Below are 23621 nucleotides of genomic sequence, written 5' to 3'. Positions count from 1 at the left end.
AGAACTGAGTGGATAGACAGCTCTGAACTGTCACAGCTTTAGCAGATATGGTAAGCTCTCTTGTACCTAGTTGTGCAAATTTTAACATCACAGGTGACCTTAACATTCACTTCGATTGTAGGGCATCCACGGGCATAGATTCTATGCTCGCGGACCTTGAAGCCCTACAACTCGTTCAACTAGTTACCCTGCCCACTCACTCTGGGGGCCATATTTTGGACCCTTTTTTCACTACTCTTAACAGGGTGAAGATGACCAATCCTATTCCGGTGGGCTGGACTGACCACTTGTTGGTGGAAGTCTTTTGCCCCATTGATGATCTGCCATTTAAAGCGGCAGAAAGATTGGTCTTTAAGAGACAGTGGCACAAGTTGAAATTGGAGGAGTTTTTTGGGATACTGGAGAAGGATCCCCTGGGCCTCACTCAGAATGTGGAACAAGGGTATGAATCGTTTTGTAAATGGATTTCGGATGCCCTCGACTCCCTCATACCTATGCGCTGGTCTAAATGCCACTCCAAAGTACCTAGCCCATGGTATAATGACTCACTTGCCGAGCTCAAAAGAACCTGCCGGAAAGCTGAGAGGGAATGGAGGAAGACTTACGACCCGATCCTAAAGTCCATCTATTTTTCCAAACTTAAGAACTATCACAGAACGATCTGCAGGACCCGTGCCACATTCTATGCCCAGGAATTCCAAACCAGTACTAATCCCTCTAAACTAATTTTTAAGGTCATCAAGGATCTTCTGAATAAGAGGGCCACCTCGACTGCTATCTGCACTGACGCTCACTGTGAAGGTTTGGCATCCTTCTTTTTAGAAAAAGTGCAGATTATTTATCGAGGATTTAACTGCTCATTGCATGACTTAGAGTTAGGGAGCTTTAACTCGTCTGAGGTGGAGACTTTGTCCTGTCTACCGGCATTGTCCATGGAGACCTTTGACACATTGGGTTTGAAGATTAAATCTGAATCTCCGCTAGATCCGTTGAAGCCTGATCATATCAGGATTCTTCCCCATTCGTGTCGGGCCTCGATGTTGTCCCTGATTAATCTGTCGTTAACATCAGGAACGGTCCCTTCCTTATGGAAGCAGGCGGTAGTCACTCCTGTGTTAAAGAAGGCCACTTTGGATCCAGCTTTACCTGAGAACTACCGCCCCATATCCCTTCTTCCCTGGATAGCCAAAATTACTGAGGCACATGTCAATTCCATCCTGACTGAACATCTTGCCCGTAATGATATCCTAGACCCGAGTCAGAATGGTTTTCGGTCGGGACACAGCACCGAGACCGCGCTGCTCTACATGACCGAGCACCTACGTGGAGTACTCGATGCGGGACGAACGGCGGCGCTCCTTTTACTTGATCTGAGCGACGCGTTGGACACTGTGTCTCACCGCATTCTGGCCTTGCGTCTGGAGGAGGCTGGTATTTCCGGGACTGCCCTTCAGTGGTTCCGCTCTTTCCTCTCCGGCCGGTCCTTTAAAGTGGCTATACCACCTGGCCAGTCCACCTTTCACTCGTTGGATCTGGGGGTCCCTCAGGGTTCCTCGTTGAGCCCTACATTGTTCAACTTATATGTGCAACCGCTAGCTGTGATCGTCAAGCAATGGGGTCTGACTATGACCTCATATGCTGACGATACGCAGCTGGCGGTGACTCTGAGCCGTGACCCTGAGATAGATGCCCCCAGATTCCGAGCAGGACTTTTGGCCGTGGCAGATTGGATAAGATCTAACTGCCTACAATTGAACGCCAAAAAAATGGAAGTTATGGTGTTGGGGAAACATGCAGAGCTTTGGGGTGATCTGTGGTGGCCGCCGGAATTGGGCGTTATTCCCGTCCCTGTCACCGAGGTAAAGAACCTAGGAGCCTGGATGGACTCAGCCCTATCCTTCTCGAGTCATACGAAGAAGGTCGCAGCCACCTGTTTTGGCATCTTGCGGGGCCTCAGACCTATCCTCAAGTTTTTCGACTCCTCTACTCGGCAAATCGTGGTTCAAGCCACGGTTCTATCTCGGCTGGACTACGGCAGTGTGCTTCTGCTGGGGGTCAATCAGGCCGAAGCATCTAGACTCCAAAAGGTGCAGAATGCCGCAGCAAGGGCGATAGTTGGCCTACCCAAATACTGCTCGGTGTCCAGTACGATCTCCGCTCTTCATTGGCTACCGGTCAGGCAAAGAATTCAGTTCAAGTCACTATGTCTGGCTTTTAAAATTCTGAAGTCTTCTTCGCCGCCGGCTCTAGCGAATCTGCTAACTCCATATGTTCCACTGAGGTCTCTAAGATCGGAGGCGCTTCATCTGGCGGTATGCCCCCGTTTTAAACTCAGTCGGATGGGTGGTCGATCTTACCGAGTACTCGCCGCTGGTCTGTGGAATGCTCTCCCGGTGCATATCCGTGCGCTGAATAATCTTACTGTTTTTAGACGTATGATTAAAACCTTCCTGTTCCCTGCTTCTGACTAGGATCTCTTCCTTTTTATTCTGTTATGTTTAGTACCTGTTCACGCGCCAGGACGCCCCTTCGCTGGGGCAGCTGTGCGCGTTATAAAAATTAATAACATAACATAACATAACAGCCCTCCTTCACCCTAATTTTTGTGCTGGTAGTGTCATGTAACTTCCTGAACTGTGCTCACTTGCCAACTGACCAGCAGGACAGTGGTGAGGGGTTACAGCCCTCATTCACCCTCTCTTCCTGTGGAGCAAAATACCTTTGCACTAATGTGACTCTATAGTAAAAATATTGTAATCGTGTATTGGTGGTCTAGTGTGGTGAGGAAGCTAAAATGAAAAAAATATTAAATTAGCTCAATGTCCAAGATCTGACAACTTAAATGTACCAAGAAATAATAAAAACAATAACTCTTATTCCGAGACCTTTTATAATTTTGGAGTCCTGTGGACCCAGGTGTGTAAATGATACGAGATCTATAGAGCGCAGGCATACTTCAAAGAGTGTCCCGGTACTGATTGCAAGGCTGCTCGCAAAATTGTTGATTTTCAGATCAAGCTTGTTGGAAAAGCCAGGTTTTTTTTTCTCGTGAAAATGGATGGCTCAGTTGTGGTACGCGGTTCCAAGTGAAGATTATTCCAGGCAACTGGCCCAAGGTAAGAGAAAGGTCTGCCTTCAATCCTGGCCCAGTGGATTTGTGGAATTCTGGCTAAATGACCACAGGCTGACCGTAAAATCCTAGGGTGGGCATAAGCACAGATCCTCTTCCTTAAGTGCCCCGCTCCTTTATCATGTTGTGCTTTATGAGCCAGGACCAGGGTTTCAAAAAGAGTTTTCTTTTTGATAGGAAGACACATTTCATTTCGGGATCATATGAGTTCTTGGGGAAGGGTTATGAAGAATCAGAGCCACCCCATTCTGCACCACTTGAAGTCTATCAAAAAGGTATTCTGGAAGACCCAAGTATAGTGCTTTTCCATAGTCAAGTCTGGAAATTACCAAGGCTTGAATCACTATTTTCTTTGCTTCAACAGACAGAAGTGGTAAAAAAAAGTGTTTTCAAAGAGCATAAAAGCCTGAAACAGGAGCCAATCAGTGAATGAATTTGTGGTTGGAAGGTAGGGGCACTGTCAATTTCGACACCTAAACTCTTTACTGTGCTCTGTTGAGGGCTGGGGGTGCCCTCAACTTAGACTTTGGGTACTCGCAAACATTTGCACAGGGGCCACAAAGTATGGTCTGTGGAGTGACGAGGGCCACACTGATGCCAGCAGGGTGGTGGTAGGGGGTCTTGGGTGGGACAGGGTTTGGGTAAGGAGGTCTAATAAAATGTCAAATAAACGGTCAAGCATTTATTAGCAGGTTATTAAATGCGTGTCAGTTTATTTAGTGTTCAGCAAATAAGCAGTAGCTGGTGCTGCTGTTCAACAGGAGGGCAGCACATACAGGTCAAGAGGGCCACAGGTGGCCCCCAGGCTCTAATTTGAGTAACACTGCCTTTGACCAAAAGGTCCTCCAAAACTCTGGTCAAATGGGGCCAAAAAAAACACAATCTCAGTTCTGTCAAGATTGTATTTTAATTTGTTGGTGGACAGCCAGTTAAACACATTAGAGAGCCAGGTTTCAGTAGATGCTCCATCGAGCTCTTCACCTTTTTCACATGTGAAAAGCAGCTGGGTGTCGTTGGCATATGATATTACCTTCGCCCCCAAAGTCAGCCAATGGTGTGAGATAAGTATTAAATAAGGTAGGACTAAATGTCGAAAGTACTGAACTGTGAGGCACTCCAACTGCCAACTCACAGATTAGAGAAGATAAACGGAGATGTTCAAACTTCTTGACTTCTATCTTTCAAGAAGGAGGTCATCCACTTCAGGGCTAAGCCGCCAATTTCAATGGATTGTAGATGAGCCAGAAATCTCTTGTGGAGAACAGAGTCAAAGACCGCCGAAGGCTTCTGGCAAATCCAACAAAGATCACCACGCCTTCCTCCTTTATCTAGAGTGCCCTTAATGAGCTCAACAACCTGTAGCAGGGCGTACTGCAACTAGGCCAGATAAATGAAAGGATTTTGCATTCATAAACGGTGTGAATGTCAAAATTCTGCCATTTGCGAATGCAAAATGGTCTTTCCCTATGTATGAAAGCTTTCTGATTCACAATTTTAGGTAATCGCAATTTTAGGTAATGGCATGTAACTCCCTTGCCCTCTAGTCAGGGCAAGGGAGTTACCCCACAAAGATAACCCCTGCTCGGGGCGTGGCTTAGGAACATGCCGAGCTAGACGCAGGGCTCGGGAGCTCCCGGCCGTCGACAACCAAATCCGCCATAAATTTAATGCCACAGACTTAAAACTCACCATACGGATCTCCGGAAGAGACACTGAAGCTGCGACGCTGCGGCGAGAGGTCCGCGGACTAGCAGGAAGCCTGTACTTCGAGATTCCCCTGATCGGAGACGGAGGAGGCGGCACAACCAAGATGGCGCCCCGGACTCGGCGCTAGCCCCAGCCGGACACCGGACGACAGGGAGCGGAACGTAGCTGCCGGGAGGTGCTCGCACTGGCGCTGCAGGGCGCGGGCCAGGAGAAGAAGGTGCGGCGGCCTGGCGACCCACACGGCCGGTTGAAAGAACAATTAATTAGGAACAAGAATCATTAATGGACTGAACTGACATCAGACATGTATCTGGACAAAATTCATGGTACAAAAATATATTTTTTATTATTTTTTGTTATTCAATTATCATTTAAAAAGCAGTCATTGTTATCTCCTGTATATATGTGATGAACTATCTACATATATGCAATGCTGTGTACATTATTTCATTTCCATTAGTTGTACATGTCATTACAATTCATTGTGTGGAGATTTTGTTTTGGATATTTATCCAACTAGACAATTCAATCTAAAAACATGGCTAAAGAATACTACGCGCGTTTCGGCTGAGGGCCTTCATCAGGAAGCCATGATTAATCCAAATAAACCTGAAGGTCAAAGGATGGAATAGAGAACAGCCTTGGAGTGGCGTGTTGGTACTGTGCACAATAAGCTTGTGCTGCGGAGGACGGTGTCTTGGGGACTGTGACTGTCGATGGTCCAACCGTGATTCACAGGATTGAATTCTGTATATTCAGTCTGTCACGTATTGCGATGTTGGAATCTATGGAGCCGGGGTCGTGATCTACCGTGTTAAAAAGAGGTGCAGCTGATGCAACAGGGTTATCTGTGTAAACGATCCGCCGACTGGTATTTAAAACAGGGTCTGTGGGTCGGGAACTTCTGTCCACAGAGGAGGTGGGATGCAAATTCCGAGGTTGTGCAGATCTGATTCGGGCGTCCCGCATACGGTCCAATGGTGGAGTCAGTCCTTTGGCGTTTCAGTAATACATCCGGGTGGGGACACACAGCCGGTCCCGAGGGAGGCTGGAACTGCGGCTGTCGGAGGAGGTGAGGGCGGCGAGGAATCCGGCAGACTGCACCGGGGGACCACACCACACGGCATAGCAGACTCCGGCCAGAGCCTGAGAACCCCCGCAGCGGCCACCCACGGACTGCCCCCCTCCCCCCCCGCACTGCTCCTCGGCCGCGACCGCCCTTTACCAACATGGCGGCCTGACTTGCGGTTTGAGGTCCGGGACTGCCTGGGGGTGGCTTGGCCTGCCTGGGACCAGGGTGCGCTGCCGGGAGAAGTGTCCCATTCACCCACAGAAGATCTGGCGTAGCGGGGAGCAGCCCTGCACAACCCTACTCACACGGGGCCGCCCTTTACCAACATGGCGCCCAAATGAAGCAACCCCACGCCTGACCACGAAGAACCTGAGAGAAAGCTTCGGTGCGGGCACGGAGGGGGGGCGGACAGCAACGGACGGAGCTGCAGGCAGCCCCTGGAGATAGTCGGTGCTGGTCCAGGGGAGGCGGCGCACACATACGCCGGCGATCACCGGAGTGCCGGCCCTGTGTTGTTGGGGTGGCAGGCCCAGAAGACAACGGTGCTGCCCCCTGGCCTGAGTTGTATCGGATTGCTGGCCTGGGGTCCTGTCCGTCCCCCCCATCCACGTGGGTGTCCTCCCTCTTGACCACCTGCCCACCCACTACTATCTACGAGTGCTTGGGAGCCGAGCGAGATCCTACTGGAGGGTACCCAAGCGACACTTGAGTCTTGAGTGACAATACGGATACTGTGACGCAGCAGTGGCGATTGACCATCAGCCTACGGCGTGGAGGAAACCTAACAGATAGGGAACGGACACACGTGGAGCTATCCCGGGTCGCGGAGTGGGCTCTGGCGGCTAAAACTCGCAATCTCTAGAACCCTACAAACTACATCCGTCAGTGCGAGGGGGGGGAGTGGACCTCACTGGCCCCAGAGCCATACACCCTGTCGGTGGGCGACCATGGGAAAGAATAATCCGGCCCCTAAAGCCCTGAAGCAAGGCCCGATGGACAATTTCGCGACCTCCCGCCCAGGGAGGGAACACCCCAACGCAGCTCAGGAAGGCTCGCCGGACACCGATAGGCTTCTAGCAGCCATTCAAGCCTCAAGATCCGACATCCAGGAGTCGAGAGCGGCGTTGGAAGTTAAAATAGGCGAGGTGGGATCTGAGGTCACCCTCCTCCGGCAGGACTTCAGGAACCTTTTGGAGCGAGTCACGGAAACTGAAACACGGCTTGGGGAAGCGGAGGGCTCCATTACCACGCTCCGCAAAGAAATGGTGGAACTCCAAGCATCTCACAGACAACTCATTTGGAAGGTGGATGATGCGGAAAATAGGGCACGCCGCAATAACCTCCGCTTTGTGGGCTTTAGGGAGGGAATCGAGGGAAACGATATGGCGGCCTTCCTCCACACGTGGCTGACCACGACCTTCCCTACGGCACGCTTCTCGACGTGCTTCATAATCGAAAGAGCTCATAGGGCACTGCTGGCGAAGCCCCCGGAAGGTGCAAGACCTAGACCAGTGATAGCACGTTTCCTGAACTTTGCGGATCGCGATCTAATTCCTCGTGAGGCCAGAAAAATGGGGGAGATCAGGCTAGAGAACACCAACATCATGATTTTCCCAGACTATAGCCAGGAGGTCCAGAAACAGCGCCGCTCTTTTGACCTGGTGAAAGCAAAATTGAGAACACTGAAGATCACCTACATGCTGCTTTTCCCAGCGAAACTTAAGGTTCTGTACAAGGACAAATCAATCTTCTTTACACACCCGGACGACGCTTGGCAGTGGCTGGAGGAGAGGCCTGTCCTCCACAGCAGAGAGGCGGCAGGACGCGAGGAATTGGACAGGTCGCTGAGAGAGAGAGTCAGCTGGGGACTCCCAAAGCCACAACGGCGGACATCGAGGAGACTCCACTCCCGCGCTACTGGGACACCATACCAAGCACGCACACCCGCGGGGGCCAGAAGAGGGCGATCGGAATCGCCGGGAGGGTCCTCCACGGCAGGCGCACGACGACAAATTCCACGCCATTCGGCACTCTCGGAAGGGGACGATGAAGACCGAGCGGACGATGGAGATTCGGAACCTGGGGAGGTAGACCCCAGTGAGGAGAGAGGCTCGATGCACCCGCTGGAGAAGGAGATCCACCATCTGGAACTGGACTCATCCGGCAAACAGAGCGGGACTGACACTGCCACGCAAGACTCACACTCCTGAAAACTGCAGAGTGGCTTACTGAAGAAGACGGCCGGGAGGCACGAGGAAACGCAAGTTGCCAGTCCTCCCTTGTGTTTGTTATCTTTCCCCTGTTCAGTGTATATGTTTTCTTTCCTTGAATTGGTTGAGACATTGGGCTAGAAACGACACTGGACCTGGTGCTCTCACTGCCTTTCGAGTTAGGGTGAAAGGTGAGGGTTAGTTGAGTTAAGGGGTGGAGTGGGTGGGCGACAGACCGTCTCCCGCGGAAAGCTCGGTCCTATATTGGGATGAGTCTGCAAGGGGAGGGTGGTGGGGAGGGGGGGGTCCATGGGGGACCGGAGTTATCTTGAGTTGGGGAGGGGGGATGTTGAGAAACGGCGACTGCATGCCAATACGCACCCTACGCCACACCACTTCGAGTGCCATTCGGGGAAATACGGAAGAAACACACAATGGCGGACCCACTAGATCACAACCACACTGGTGACTCAGGCGTCACGGTACTCTCTTGGAATGTGAATGGCCTTGGGTCAAAGATCAAAAGGGGTTTGGTGAATGCATATCTTAAGAGGCTAGCGCCTGACATTATATTACTCCAGGAGACCCATCTAAGAGGCACTCAGTGCGCTTTTATAGCAAGAGGTAGGCACGTGGTACTGGCACACGCGGGTTACACGGCAGATTCCAGGGGGGCGGCAGTCCTCGTAAAAAAATCCACACCGTTTGCCGTCACTCGCACATGGTTGGACCCTCAGGGGACATATGCAGGAGTACAGGGAACATGGAGGAGGCGCAGATACACAATTGTCTCAGTTTATGCCCCACCAAAATTACAGGCACGCACCCTCACTGCAGTCACTGCTATCCTTCTAGACACGGCAGATACGATTCAGATAGTGGGGGGGGACTTTAACGATGTAATGTGTACCACGAGAGATAGGTCGGGGTCCCACGTGCAGCAGGACATGGTACGGCATTGGCTAGACAGATGCACACTTTGGGCCTCACTGATGTATGGAGATGGCTTCACCCGACACAGGAGGCCTACTCCTTTTACTCCGGGGCTCACAGGGTCTTTTCCAGGTTAGATTATCTATTTACCTCTAGGCAAGAAATCACGGTCAATGACTTAGCGGACTATAAGGCGCGGGGAATCTCGGACCACTCCCCCCTGTATGTACACTTGGGACGAGGGAGGAGGGAAAAGACCATGGAATGGCGCCTCGCGGCGTGGGACCTGCAAACACCAAACCTACTGAAGGGAATTAGAGCGGACATAAAGGTCTATGTGGCTGAGAATGAGGGCTCAGTAGAATCAGGGATCACGCTCTGGGAAGCATTGAAGCCAGTCCTTAGGGATCGCGTAAATAGCAGGTTGGGAGCGGCCAGAAGGGAATTACAATATGCGGTTACGACTGAGGAGGCCTCGATCTTAGCCCTCGAAACGGAATACCACCAGGGAAAGGAAAAAAGGATACTTAGGAAACTACTAGACACACAAAGGCACTATAGAGACCTTGTCACGGGGGAGGCACGCACACAGGCTCTGGCGACACTCCACCGCCTATACGACGTGGGTGACAAATCGGGAAAACTCCTAGCATGGCTGAGCAGGAGAGAAAGGGCGGCACGATGGGTTGACAGGATTGAAGTGACAGGGAACAGAGCAGCCTGTACAGACGAGGCTATAGCGGAGGCCTTCGCAGCGTACTACGAGGACTTTTATAGAGCTAGGGACTTGGGGGATGAGACGGACGCTAACCACTATCTGTGTGAAATGGAGGTTCCACAACTGTCCCAGGAGGACGCTACGGAACTGGAAGCAGAGATTACGCTAGAAGAAATAGGAGAGGCAATAACGTCCCTGAAGCCGGGGAAGACGCCGGGACCTAACGGCTTCCCGGCGGAATTTTTCAAACGTACAGCGGACCTGCTGCTACGCCATATTAGACAGCTATTTGACGAGGCACTCCAAAAGGCGAGCTTGCCACCTGATCTAGCCACGGCCACAATTGTCCCTATCCATAAGGAGGGTAAGCCCAGAGACAGGTGTGCCTCCTACCGCCCGATCACTCTCCTTAATATGGAGACGAAGATTCTGGCTACGATACTAGCTAGACGCCTGCGGGGGGTAATCTCTGATTTAGTGCATGCAGATCAGTCCGGGTTCCTTCCAGACAGGGCGACCAAACTGAATCTCCGCCACACCCATAACTGGCTGCAGGAAGTCCGAGTGAGGAGCGAGCCCCACTGGTTCCTCTCGTTGGATGCTGAGAAGGCCTTCGATGCGGTCCACTGGCCCTTCTTGTTTGAGACGTTACGGAGGTTCGGCTTTGGACCTAAGTTTTTGCAGTGGCTTAGGCTCCTGTACTCGGCCCCAAAGGCACGAGTGCGAGTAAATGGACGACTGTCGCGCGAATTCCGCATTAACAGAGGAACACGTCAGGGGTGCCCACTGTCCCCCCTACTGTTCACTTTGACGATAGAAATACTAGCGATCCGGATACGACAGAATCAAGGGATCAGGGGGTTTACCTGGGGAAACTCGGAGTCTACCCAGGAAAAAATCTCATTGTATGCGGACGACGTCCTGCTGTTTGTGATGGACCCGGATGCCACGATACCGGTCCTGTTCAAAGAGTTGGATGACTTCGGGGCGAGAGCTGGTCATACTATTAATTGGCATAAATCGATTCTATATGACCCACAAGGCCGAGAGCGAAGGGAGTGCCTGCCGGAACTCCTCATTCACACCACAGAGGGATTCCAGTATCTGGGGGTATTCATAACACTAGACGAAACACTCTCCCTTAACAACAATGTGACACGCATCGTGGCAAGTGCAAAGTTAGACATGGACCGGTGGAGGCAGCTTCCGCTCACCCTATTGGGACGCGCAGCACTGTATAAGATGGTTCTGCTGCCAAAGTTCCTCTATGCCCTGCAAAATGAATACTACCCGCTCCCTCCCGCAACCTTGTCTAATATTCACGGTGATCTGCGAACATTCCTATGGTTGGGGAAACACCCGAGAGTGGCCTTAGCCACACTGCAACACCACCAGTACAGCGGTGGGATCTCCCTTCCCAACCTCGAGGCATACTATTGGGCGGAACACCTCGCCCCGATAAATGAATGGTTGCATGCAGCAATAGACCACCCTACATATGCGCTAGAGAGATCAAAATGGTCTCACACGAACGTTCTGTACTACCTATACGGTGGTCCAGCGGGGAGACACTTTCTACCGGCTACCAAAATCACGCTGGCTGCGTGGAACAGGGCAACCAAACGCATGGGATGGGACAAACGACCCACCCGGCAGACCCCACTATGGCACTGTAGGTGGATGGGTGAGCTCCACAAACTGACAGGCTTTAGACAGTGGGACAACATCGGCATCTCGACCATTGGGGACGTGATTGCCGGGGGAGAACTGAAAACATTCCGCGCTCTACAGGAGGACTTTGACTTACACAACACTCAGTACTACAGATACTCTCAGCTCAGACACGCCTGGAGGGCACAGAACATTGATCTGACAGACGTCCCAGAATACGCACCGTTAGAGGGCAGGTTGCTGCAGGAGCAAATTGGGAGAGGGGCGGTGTCCCTAACATACAGAACACTGACCAACAACACATTAGGAACACTACAAGACTTGCGTAATAGATGGGAGGCAGACGTAGGGGAAATGGAAGACCTGGACTGGGAGCTGGTTCTCATGCACCCTCGTGAGGTTGCGATTAAGTCCAGACTCTGTCTCATTCAGCTGAAAGTGCTCCATAGAGCATACTACGACAGGGTGCGACTTTACAAAATGGGGAAGGTCATTGATACGACATGCCTTAGGTGCCACCAGCCAGAGGGAACTTTCTACCACACACTTTGGGGCTGTGCAATCATACAGACATACTGGGAGGGCATATTTGGGGAATTAGAGGAGGTCCTGGAGACTACTTTACCACGTGACCCCAAGCTAGCACTGTTGGGATTGACGACCGAAGTCGACTTGGCCCGCCTTCTGACCATATTTCTAGTGCTGGCCCTAGTGGTGGCCAAGAGGGACATTGCTAGGCGCTGGGGTGCGGCCGAGCCGCCAGAATTAGAGGAGTGGAGGAGGGGGCTTGACCTCTACATGGTGGCGGAAAGAGTGACGTACAAGGCCAGAGGTTGCCCAAAGAAGTTCCGGAGAGTATGGACAAAGTGGAGGCACTACCACGGACTAGAGTGAACTCACAGGAGTTCTAAAGGAGGGCGCTGCTACACCTGATGTTTGATGCATACACAAATAGAGGGGGAAGAGACTGGGCCTGTTAAACTGTATCACTGTGGTGCCCTGTGTTGGTTCGAGGGTGTTAATTTCATCGGAAAAGGATGGACGAACTATGGGGTGAGGGTGGGGGGCGGGCATGCAGGAGCTGTTCTTAGGGGTTGTTTTTCTCATTTATCTGCAGTTTGTAACATGCTTTGGTTTGAATTGCACTGTTGCGGTTGATGGGGGGGTAATCCTCATGGGCAAATGAAAAGTTGCGGTGCGGACGGATACTGGCTGAATGTTGAGGCCAGCCCGTGTCCCTATACTTTCTCAGATGATGTGCTTAATGCAACAATAAAAATGTATTTGAAAAAAAAAAATAGATAACCCCTGCTCACCCCTTGGTAGCTTGGCACGAGCAGAGGCCATATGTAAAGCATTTGCGCACGCACACAGCAACAACACCCCAGGCACACCACAAAAGGAACTCCACACAAGGTTATATCAAAAATAGCCTTTGTATTCTCATAACACATTAGAATAGTACTCACATAGTACATGGTGCCACCTGGCACTAGGTCATATCTACAAGGGATTATACACACCTGACAGGGCCCACTGGACCACTGTCAGAACCATCACAAAGCGAATTTAGTAAAAGTAAGACGTATCATAAATGTACAACCAGTAATCACTGGTAACCACTGTACCCAGCATCAGCCTGTAACATAAACTACATTATGCACAGTATCACATTAGGAGCGAATTACATTCTGCGCCAACCCCACCAGCATAAACACATTATGCAATCATCTCATTAGTCTAAACGCATTGGAACCTAACCTCCTAAGCATACTTACATTAGGAAATAATCTCAGTGGAACATAATCTCACTAGCATAAACCATCATATTCAAAACAACTTCATAATCATAAAACCCATATTTAGAGTTATAAAACAGGGTGCGTCAATTATACTATATAAATCACATTTCTTAGCACCACATAAATCTGATTAGGGCCAGGCGCCCTACAATCCTAACAGTCCTCCTTGCCAACTGGCCTTCTCTCAGGGGATAGGCAGTGAAATCCACGGGCGTAACTGGCCAGACCTAAACATAGCAGCTGCCGACTACTTGCTGGGCAGCTGGGAAACTCACTGGCACCTCTGTGCCTCCGGTCCCACTCAGGGACTCTCTCGCAATTGTGCCCAATTTGTTGTAGCTGCACCCGTTAGCGCAGCTGTGGCACTTCTCATGAGGGGGGGCCAGCACCTCTGTGCCCTCTGGACCCCCCTGGTGGTATTAAACACATGCCCCCATCGTTGGGGCGGCCTGTTCTCTGGCGGGACCGCCCAGGGGCCGACAATGCGCCTCGATCAATCAATCAATCAATCAATCAGGAACTTGTAAAGCGCTCTACTTACCCGTGAGGGTCTCAAGGCGCTGAGGGTGGGGTTGGGGGGGAGCTGCTACTGCTCAAAGAGCCAGGTCTTGAGGAGCCTTCTGAAGGTGAGCAGGTCTTGGGTCTGCCGTAGATGGGTGGGGAGAGTGTTCCAGGTCCAGCCAGCGCAGCGCTGTGAAGCAGGCTCACTCCTCTTTTGGCCGAATAGGGATCCAACACAGCACCTCTGAGGATCTTAGAGCTCCAACAAAGTCCTTTTCCAAGATAAAGGGGCAATGCAGGGGTAGGAACCACAGCTCCTTAGTAAAAAGTCCAGGAGAGTTTCAGGGGCATAGCTGGGCCCAGGGAGGCTAGCACACAGGGCCCCTCCAGCAGGGAGGCAGCCTCCATGGCGGTTCCTCCTGTGCCCCAGCAGCAGCAAGCCCCCTCCGTCAGGAACAGCACAAATACAGCACATCTTCATTGGGTCACAGCCCCTATATTTATATCACAAACTTCCTTTGTGTCACAGCACAGGGCTTGCGGATACACGTTAGGACTGGTTCAAGGGGGATTTGGAGCACTTTGTTTTGCTCAGCTCCTCTCCCCTTTGTCAGGTGGGGGGCTCAGTGATCAGACACACCACAGGGGGCGGAGCCAGCATTGTACAGCCTGGGCACAGTCCTATTCAGGGTCAGGGGATTTCTCCTCCCACTACTCTCAGCCCATGTGTCCTATTCAGCCTAGCTGACTCACCCTACCCCTCTTGGAGCCACCCACACCTCTCAGCTCCTGTTACTCACAAGCCAGACATGCAATTCACATCAGGCTGGCTGACACATAGCACACACAAATGCCAACTTCTAAAAGTGGCATTTCTCCACTAAACTCGACCCTGCCCTCCCCTCATACCAGGACACACTTATTCACAATGCATTCCTATGGGAGGGCAGGCCAATCTCACCACACGCACTCAGAAAGCGCACACACTTTACACTGGGCCACAGTGCTAAAGTGCCCAGAGGCCTAAAACCACTACCACCATGTCAGAGCTTAAGGCAAAAAGTTCAGGGGTAAACCTGCCATAAAGGGCCAAGTCCAACATGTATCATCTGAACAGTTCCGTCTCATCCTAACAAATTCCCCAAATGGAATGCTCCTCTTGAGTGGGACTGGATGGAAGCTGCTTCCATGTAATATGTTATTAGTTGACATCGGTTTTCTGTAGATCTTTGTTTTAATGGTGTTATTTACTATATATACTGTAACATCTAAGAATTGTATTTGTTCCTTGCTGATGTTATGTGTGAACTGCAACCCCACACTGTTGGCGTTTAGAATCTGCATGTATTCCAAGAATTCCTTATGGCTGATAGGGATAGGGTCTGTGCTCAAACCTCTTTCTCAACTTTGTGATGTGTTTTTGAGACCCTTGACAAAAGAGATGCCATCTTCCTCAAAGACACCAAGGATGTTTTTATCCTACTCAAGGATATACCCTTTGATCAGGAAAAAGAGTTACTCTTCAGCCTAGACGTTGAGTCACTATACACTAGCATCCCGCAAGAGGCAACTGACAGGAACCACCACTCTAGTCAGGGTGATGTGATGTGAAGAAACATTTCTATAGCGCATCTATCGCTAATCGCTATCGGGTAAGTGCGATACGATACTAAAAGTGTACCTGTGCCCACCCTCAGGTAGCTAGGCACAGGCATGTCAGGCTAAACTAAAGAGTCAATGTGTAAAGTATTTGTGCAACACACATACCTTGAATACACCACAAAAAGACTCCACCCATGTTTATAAAAATACATTATTATATTATAAACAAAACAAGACCAAAATGACAAAAATCTAATGTATATAAGTTGAGATATTGAATTTGGAAAGTATAAATGCAATAAAGCGCTTAGAAGCAAGTAGCACTAAAAAGGTAACTTTAGATTGCATTGGACCAGCGCAAAGTCATAGTTCATGTTGACCTTGTGGCAGTTCAGGCCGGCTACAGGACCCACACACAACCCAGTGTATGAGTATTTTTCTTGGCCGCAAGCAACAAGATGTGCTGATCTTCTCCACACAGTGAAGACACTGTGTTAGTTCAATAGACAGAGTCGAGAGGAGTCAAGTGCTATGCCAGTTTCTGTCACACAGTCAAGGGGATGAGTTGATCTCTTCAACCTGCAGTGCAGCAATACGCTGTCCAATGCCTCGAACTCGGGAGGCAAAGCGCTGGTTCCAGTGAGATGCACCAATTTTACTCCTGCACCAGTTCTGCTGCCTGCAGACAGGAGATGCATTGAAATCCGTGTTGGAAGTATCTGGGCCACTGCCAGCGAGACAGGCACATGAACAGAAGTAGTGACTTTGATTTCAATGAGTGTCAAGCGACAGGAGGCAAGCCTTGTCCATCAGTGTTCGCTTATCCCCCCAAGATACCTCTAAAGTGATACTGATTTATCGTCCCCCAGGACCCCGAGGCTCGTTTCTGGACTCACTCAGCACTCTGCTGGAGATGGGGCTGTGCGCAAACTCCTTTACGATCATGGGAGTCTTTAATTTTAATCTGGAGGATGCCTTGGACCAGGATAATAAAAGACTTATGGAGCTCATGTGCGGCGGGGGGCTAGACCAAAGGGTGGCTGGCCCGTCACATATTGCGGGGCACACCTTGGATGGCATTTTTTCTAATAACGCCAGCTTGGACATATTGGAAACTTTGCCCCTTCTGTGGTTAGATCATGCAGCCATCATCTTCACGCTCTCCCAAATGCCTCAGATCCAGGCTAATTTCAAGCGAAGGGAAAATATTTCCATCCGGGCATGGAAAAAGATAGATGGCACAGAGATGGGCAATTTTCTGACCTTAAATACCCCCTTCATTCCAGCAAATTTAGACAAGGCAGAGGAGATTTACTCTAGGTGGATTGTGAGCGCCTGCGACAAATTTGTGCCGGTAAAACTCATTACTCTCAGGCGTGCTCAGCCCTCTGCCCCGTGGTTCTCAGATACTCTGCAAAAGCATAACACAGATTGCAAGAGACTGGAGAGGATATGGAGGAATGGGTATAGCACCAATAATAAAGAAAAATATAAAGAAAGCGTCCCCATCTATAAGAAATTAATATTAGAGACCAAAAAAGCCTATTTCGATGAGCAGATAAAGAAGGCCAACTCATCCTCCAGAGAATTGTTTAGGACTATCTCGAAGCTGACGATCCCTACCAGACCCACTACACACAGTACTCCAGCCTTGTGTGAATCATTAGCTGCCTTTTTTCGTAATAAGGTGGAAGGGATTTTCTCCTCCTTCTCCAATGCTCAAAAGGAGGCGGGAGAGGCAGCCATCAGCCTCGATTTAAGGATGAGGTTGGCCTCAGATAGATTAGAGGGTTTTAGTCTGCTACAGACCGCCGAGGTTATAAGCCTACTGCGGGCGCCTCGGTCGGGCTCTCCCAGTAATCCCTGCCCGGCTGCGGTACTAAAAAACTGTCCCGAGGTCATTGCAGCCACACTTACCCCCTTGTTTAACACCATCAAAAAATCAGGCGAATATCCGAGGAGGTGGAAATCGTCCTCTATACTTCCTTTAATAAAAAAAAACAATTTGGACAAATACGATCCTAACAGCTACAGACCCATATCCTGACTCCTGCTCCCGGCTAAAATGTTGGAGAAGGCCATAATAGGCAGTTCAGCTCTTTAGTTTAGAGGACTAAGGCACTCAACCCCACGCAGTTCGGGTTTTGTGCAGGTCAAATCACAGAGCTGGCCCTGATTAAATCCACGGAGGAGGTCAGAGTTGCAGTTGATCAGGGAGGGGTGGCTGTCCTGATTTTGCTGGATCTGGACGGCATTGCCTGGAGCCTCCTGAAATCCTTTTTGTCCGACAGAATCCAAACAGTAGACCTGGGGCTGGACAAATCTAAACCTTTTACCCTCCCATGTGGGGTGCCACAGGGGTCCTCCCTGAACCCCACGCTTTTTAATGTCTATGTTAGTTCATTGGTGGTTTTGATAAGATCTTTTGGTCTGCAACTCACATCCTACGCTAATGACACACAAATTGTGTTATCCATACAGCGAGGGTCCCAAGTGGATATGGCCTCAAGGTGCCATGACTGTCTGAAAGACATTGCTGGCTGGATGGCCTCCGACTGCCTCAAATTGAATGCAGGGAAGACCGAGGTCATTATATTTGGGAATAACCCTAAATTCTGGACACCTGATACGTGGACTCAAAACATGGGAAAGCTACCAGTCCCCACTGGGAAGGCAAAAAATCTGGGCCTGATCATGGATCAGAAACTCGATTTTGGGGATCAGGTTAGCGGAGTGGTTTCGACCTGCTTCTACATCCTGAGGATATTGAGAAAAATTTCATTTTTTCTTCCAGCCAACGGTTTCAGGACAGCAGTTTCAGCCCTTATTTTGTCGCTATTGGACTACTGTAACAGTGTGTACTTAAATCTGAAAAAAAAAAAATCTGTGTTGATTACAGTTGGTACAAAACGCGGTGGCGAGAATGCTTATGGGGATCCCTAGGTTTGCCTCTGTGCGAGAGGGACTCCGGCAACTGCACTGGTTTCCTGTAACAAGACGGTCACAATTTAAAGCTCTGTGCACTGTCTTCAAAGCACTGAGGGACAGTGGCCCAGAGTTTTTGAGTAGGTGCTTTGAATGGTACATTCCTGGGAGAGCATTGCGCTCCTCTGAAGGCAGACTAGTTGGGGTACCCCGAATAAAAAAGGCCCACTTGATAATTACAATAAAAAGAGTTAAAAAAAAAAAGGCCAGTTGGGGAGGACACTGCTTTTCTTACTGTGCAGTGAATGCTTGGAATAGCCTGCTGGCGCAACTCAGGAATGCCTCGGAGCTCCTCTCTTTTAGAAAGGGGTTGAAGACATGGTTAATTGGGGATTAGACCCCTAGTTGTGCTCCTGTGAGTCAGAGTGTAGCGCCAGGACGCCCTTGGGTATAAGTGCGCTTTATAAGCTTCTAATAATAATAATAATAATAACAAGCACTTGGAGATCATTTGGAGCAGCCCACTAGTAGCCTTTAACTTAGTGCCCTGGGTATATGGTATACCATCTTTCAAGGGACTTGCAAGTAAATTAAATATGTTAATCAGGTATATACCAATTACATATGTCTAGGGTAGAGGCACATGAACGTTAGCATTGATTAACAGTGATTGATAGAGTGCTGAAAGTCCTAAGGCCAACAAAAAGATTCAGCAAAAAGTTGGAGACAAAAAGCAAATAGATTAGGGGAAGATCACCCTAAGGATGACAGGTCGAACAGCTACCCTTGAGGTCATCCTAAGCGAGACAGCATAAGAGTCTATGACACCACGTGAATTTGTACTTGATTTGGCCACCTAACATTGACTCAGAACTACTTTGAGTACAAAGGAGAATTGTTTCCTGCAAGTACCGTGAACATCGATTGGGATCACCTTCACCCCAGCCTTGCATGTCTGTATGCCCACTCCTTCAAATCAGAGTATGTGCTCAAACCCTCCAACCCAGTTAGCGAAAAACATAAAATTGTGGAATCATTACATAGATGACGTGTTCATGATCTAGAAAGGAGGTAAGGAAGATGCTTTGTCTTTCTCACAATGGCTGTATGCACTAAACCCTTTCCTTAGATTTGCAATCACCATTGGTTGGTCAAGACTGTTCTTTCTAGATCTACTAATATCTGCCAACAAGAGTTCCCTGAGGACAAAGGTCTCTGACAAGGAGACATATAGGAACACCCTGCTCTGCTGCGAGAGCTATCATCCTCGATCTTTACAAGAGAACCTGCCAATGGGTCAGTTTTTACAGACTTAACTGTTCCAACACAGAGGACCTCAAGGTCCATTCTGAGAGACTAACAAAAAAACTGACATAAACGAAATATCCACCTGCCTCATCAGAAGAGCTAATAAGAGAGTGCTTGTTAGACCTGGCATCATTGGTGCGGGTCTCCCTTCCCCTTTTACTCTTCCTGTGTTGTATGTTGACTGGATGTAGATGTCCTGGGCTCCATGTCACTTCTAATCAGTGCCACAGCGCGAATGCTGCCTGTACATAAATGCCTGCGTGAGAGGATAACTCTAATGCTTGCCTCTGTGTAGCCTGTTTTTTAGTGATTACTTTCTACCCCCCTATCCGGCCCTAGGAACCCAATAGGAACTTCAAGTTTAGTATGTTTATGCTCAGGCCAATGAGGGTTACCTTTTAGTAAGGACCGTTTAGGTAACACATGTTGGGAAATGCCTTTCTTGGTAACGCAGTAGTTTCTGGCCTAAAGCTTTGCTGCAGGCTGTTGCGAGTATGTGTATTGGTCGTTTGGTTATGGAGCAGCAGGGCCAGCTGGTTCAGACCTGGCTGGAGAGAGAGATTGCTATGCAGAGTGTAGGGGGGGTGGCTCTTTGATCCCAGGAGGGCAGTGCCTGGCAAGGTGAATGATGGCTCCACCTCCCACTGGGTGTCTGATAACAGGCCCCCTCATTCCGAAAGGGCAGGATGTTTCCTCATAAACCAAGTGCTCTCCGACCCCACTGAAATGATTTGGACTGGAGTCATTGATTTGCGACCTTAGATAACAAAGACTTTTTAGGTATGAAATGCTGCGCTGGAATTTTTGACAAGTATGGTCCTCCTGGATGTCAAGACGAAACTCTGCCCGAGTGAGCAGTGGGAAGGACTTTGAAACTTTCACCAAGCTTGCCGAAGAAACCACCCAAGGGCCAAAATCGAGAGCGCCTCCTGCAGAAGTCTCAGGGACCTTAGACTTCACCCCATCAGCCGTCGGAATTCCGGTGCGAGGAATTCCTCTTGCAGGAGATGCCTCCGTTGAGTAATCCGGAGCCTCTGGTTCTACTGCGAGGACTGCGGACTGGGCCCATTTGTATCCGTTGCTAAACCTGTGCGGGCCGCTGCAGCTCAACAAGTGTTGCCGCCGCTGAGAGCCCACCTAACCCTGAACCTTTAAATCAGTTGCTAAACCAGGGTGGGCACTGCAGCTAAAAGAGAGTTGCCGCTGCTGAGAGCCCGCCTAATGTTTAACCTTTGAATCCGTTACTAAACCTGTGCGGGCCCCTGCAGCTAATAGAGAGTTGCCGACGCTGAGAGCCCGCCTAACTGTGCACCTTTGAAACCGCTGCTAACCCTGTGCGGGCCACTGCAGCTCAGATCGAGTTGCTGCCGCTGAGAGCCTGCCTAACTTTGAACCTTTAAACCTTCTGCTAAACCAGGGTGGGCTGCTGCAGCAAAGACAGAGTTGCCGCCGCTGAGAGCCCACCAGAGTCCGCACCTTGGAGCCTCCGCTGAACCTAGGGGGGACCGCTGCAACTCAGGGAGAGCTGTAGCCAGGGAGCATCCACCATTGAATTGACCCGTGGGCTGCTGCAGCCGAGAGAGAGCTGCAGCCGTTGAGCGCCCGCACCCTTTGCTACTTTGCATCATAGCGGATTGTCCCGTGGGCCGCTGCAGCCAAGAGAGAGCTGTAGCTGCTGAGTGCCCACACCCTTTGCTACTTTCCATCATAGTGGATTGTCCCGTGGGCCGCTGCAGCCAAGAAAGAGCTGTAGCCGCTGATTGCCCGCTTCCCGGTGACTTTGCATCATCGTGTATTGACCCGTGGGCCGCCACAGCCAAAAGAGATCTGATACCGTTGAGCGCCCGCATCCCTTTACTATTTTGCATCATAGTGGATTGTTCCATGGGCCGCTGTAGAAAAGAGAGAACTGTTAGATAAAAGATATTATTTTTCTATACCTACTTGAGTTGTGTCCGTCTGTGGTGTCATTGCTGTTTTATTGTACGTGGTCATAAACGCTTCACACACTGCCTCTGAGATAGGCCTAACTGCTCATGCTACATTACCACAGGGTTGAGCAGGGGTTGTCAAAGGGGGTGACCCACTTGCCCTGACTTAGGAAGAAGGGTCCCTATTTGGTCAGAGGCGCCAGCCAGTGCCAACTAGAGACCCTCATTTCTAACAGTGCTAAACAATAACAGGGAGCAACTGTGATTCACGTTTTAAAGGCCCACCCAGGATAGACTGGTCTGTGTGTAACCCTTTAATCCCCTTTCTAATGAATTGCAGAAAATCATCAATAGGAATTGAGGCATTTTGGTATCAAAATGGCCAACATCCAAAAAGACATTACACACTTGCCCAAGGAAACCCCTCTTGGAAAATAGACAGACAACACTGTGGGGCATACCACCACTTTGTGGGCACTCGCCTTGCGGCAATTGAAGTATATACCCTTTCACAAAAAAAGATGGAGGTAAATCTGGGAATCAGAACCCAATGGAGGTTGAGAGGACTATCAAACTGCAATTCCAAAAAATGTAGTTTACATCATAAAGAGCCTTGTAATCTCCAGTATGTAGGGATGACATCAAGAAGCATAAAAACAAGAATAACAGAACATCTCAGCACCATACCATGTAAAAGAGATGCCGTGAAATTGACGCAACACTACATCAATAAGGGGCACAGTGGTAGTTATTTGGAATGGTGCATCATTGATCTCTTTGAAGAGAGATGGATAAACAGACCCCGTTCTGACATCAGTGAGCTGAACAATAAAATACCCTGGAGTCACTGGAACTCCCAAAAACAATGATTTTGCAGACATTGATGATGGGGACCCCCTTAAATGACCCTACTAAATGACCTGTGGTCGCCCAACCCAAGGATTCATCTGTACTGATAGGACATCTTCATAGCCACAAAGTATTACTGTAAGCAAAATATACTTATACGTATGTCATGCTGACATCTCATGTTCCCCAAGAGCACAATAGCTGTTTAGCAAATACCATACCCACTGTCTTAATGTGCACTTGCCCTGTATATTTTGGTTGTTTCCTTTTTCCTTTGTCTTCTGGGACCTGGGCATTTGCACCAAGGATAGCATTGCAGTACATTATGTTACCTTAATCACATACTGTTTACTCGATCCTTGGTACAACTGATGGAGCAAGGATTCGCATATTACGCGACTTGCTTGGATTCATGAACCTCGAATAACTTGTAACAATGTAATTCAACCTGTTTGTCTTACTAATTTCCCTTTATTCTGACATTTGGGGTGTCCTAGCGACGCTTGCATATGTGTTTACTAACTCCATAACGCTCGTAACTAAAAATGGCCGCTGCTTGGCGGGTTTCTTTCTGCGCATGCGTTAGTCACACTCACGTGACGTGACGTACTTGCAGTTCTGGTGGGAATCTTTTGCGCTTGCGCAGTGGTTTTAAGATGGCTGCTTGTGTCCTCACATGGTGAAGCTTGCACTGATGCTCTCGTATTAATTGTCTGTTTGCACTAATCTCTCACGCCCTAGTATATTTTAAGTAAAGGGGAATAGAGTAGCTATTCATGGTATACAGTGTATTCATTTATTTCTATGTTTTAATTTGTTTTTGCTTACTTTTCATGTAGCGCGATATTGAGGGTCTGATGGGACACTCGAGAATCCATATTGAAATGCTTTTCTGCGCATGACAGTCTTCGGCCGGTGACATTGAATGGCTGCCAACCAGAGGTCGCGGCCAAAACGTGCCTGGGAAGATGCACCTTCACCCAGCCGAAGAAGCTGAAATGTTCTGCATTTGCAACATTTGTAATGATTTCTATTGTATTCTGTAGAATAGGTCATGGGAACCCCAAAATCAATAGGCGGTCCCAGAGTATGCAAAACTAGGCTTGTAGAAATCAAATGTGATTGGTGTGTTGACCTATCCTACTTGGGGACCAATCGAAATTGGGGATTCTGACACTTGCAACATTTGGGGGGTGGTACACTGACCCAAAAACAGTATAACTAGCCTAGGTTTAGCTAGAGAAATTGTCCGACTTGTCCGA

The sequence above is a fragment of the Lissotriton helveticus genome, chromosome 6, assembly GCF_964261635.1.
Source record: "Lissotriton helveticus chromosome 6, aLisHel1.1, whole genome shotgun sequence".
NCBI lineage: Eukaryota > Metazoa > Chordata > Amphibia > Caudata > Salamandridae > Lissotriton > Lissotriton helveticus.
The sequence above is the reverse complement of the archived record's forward strand: the minus strand, read 5'-3'. Positions refer to the sequence as shown.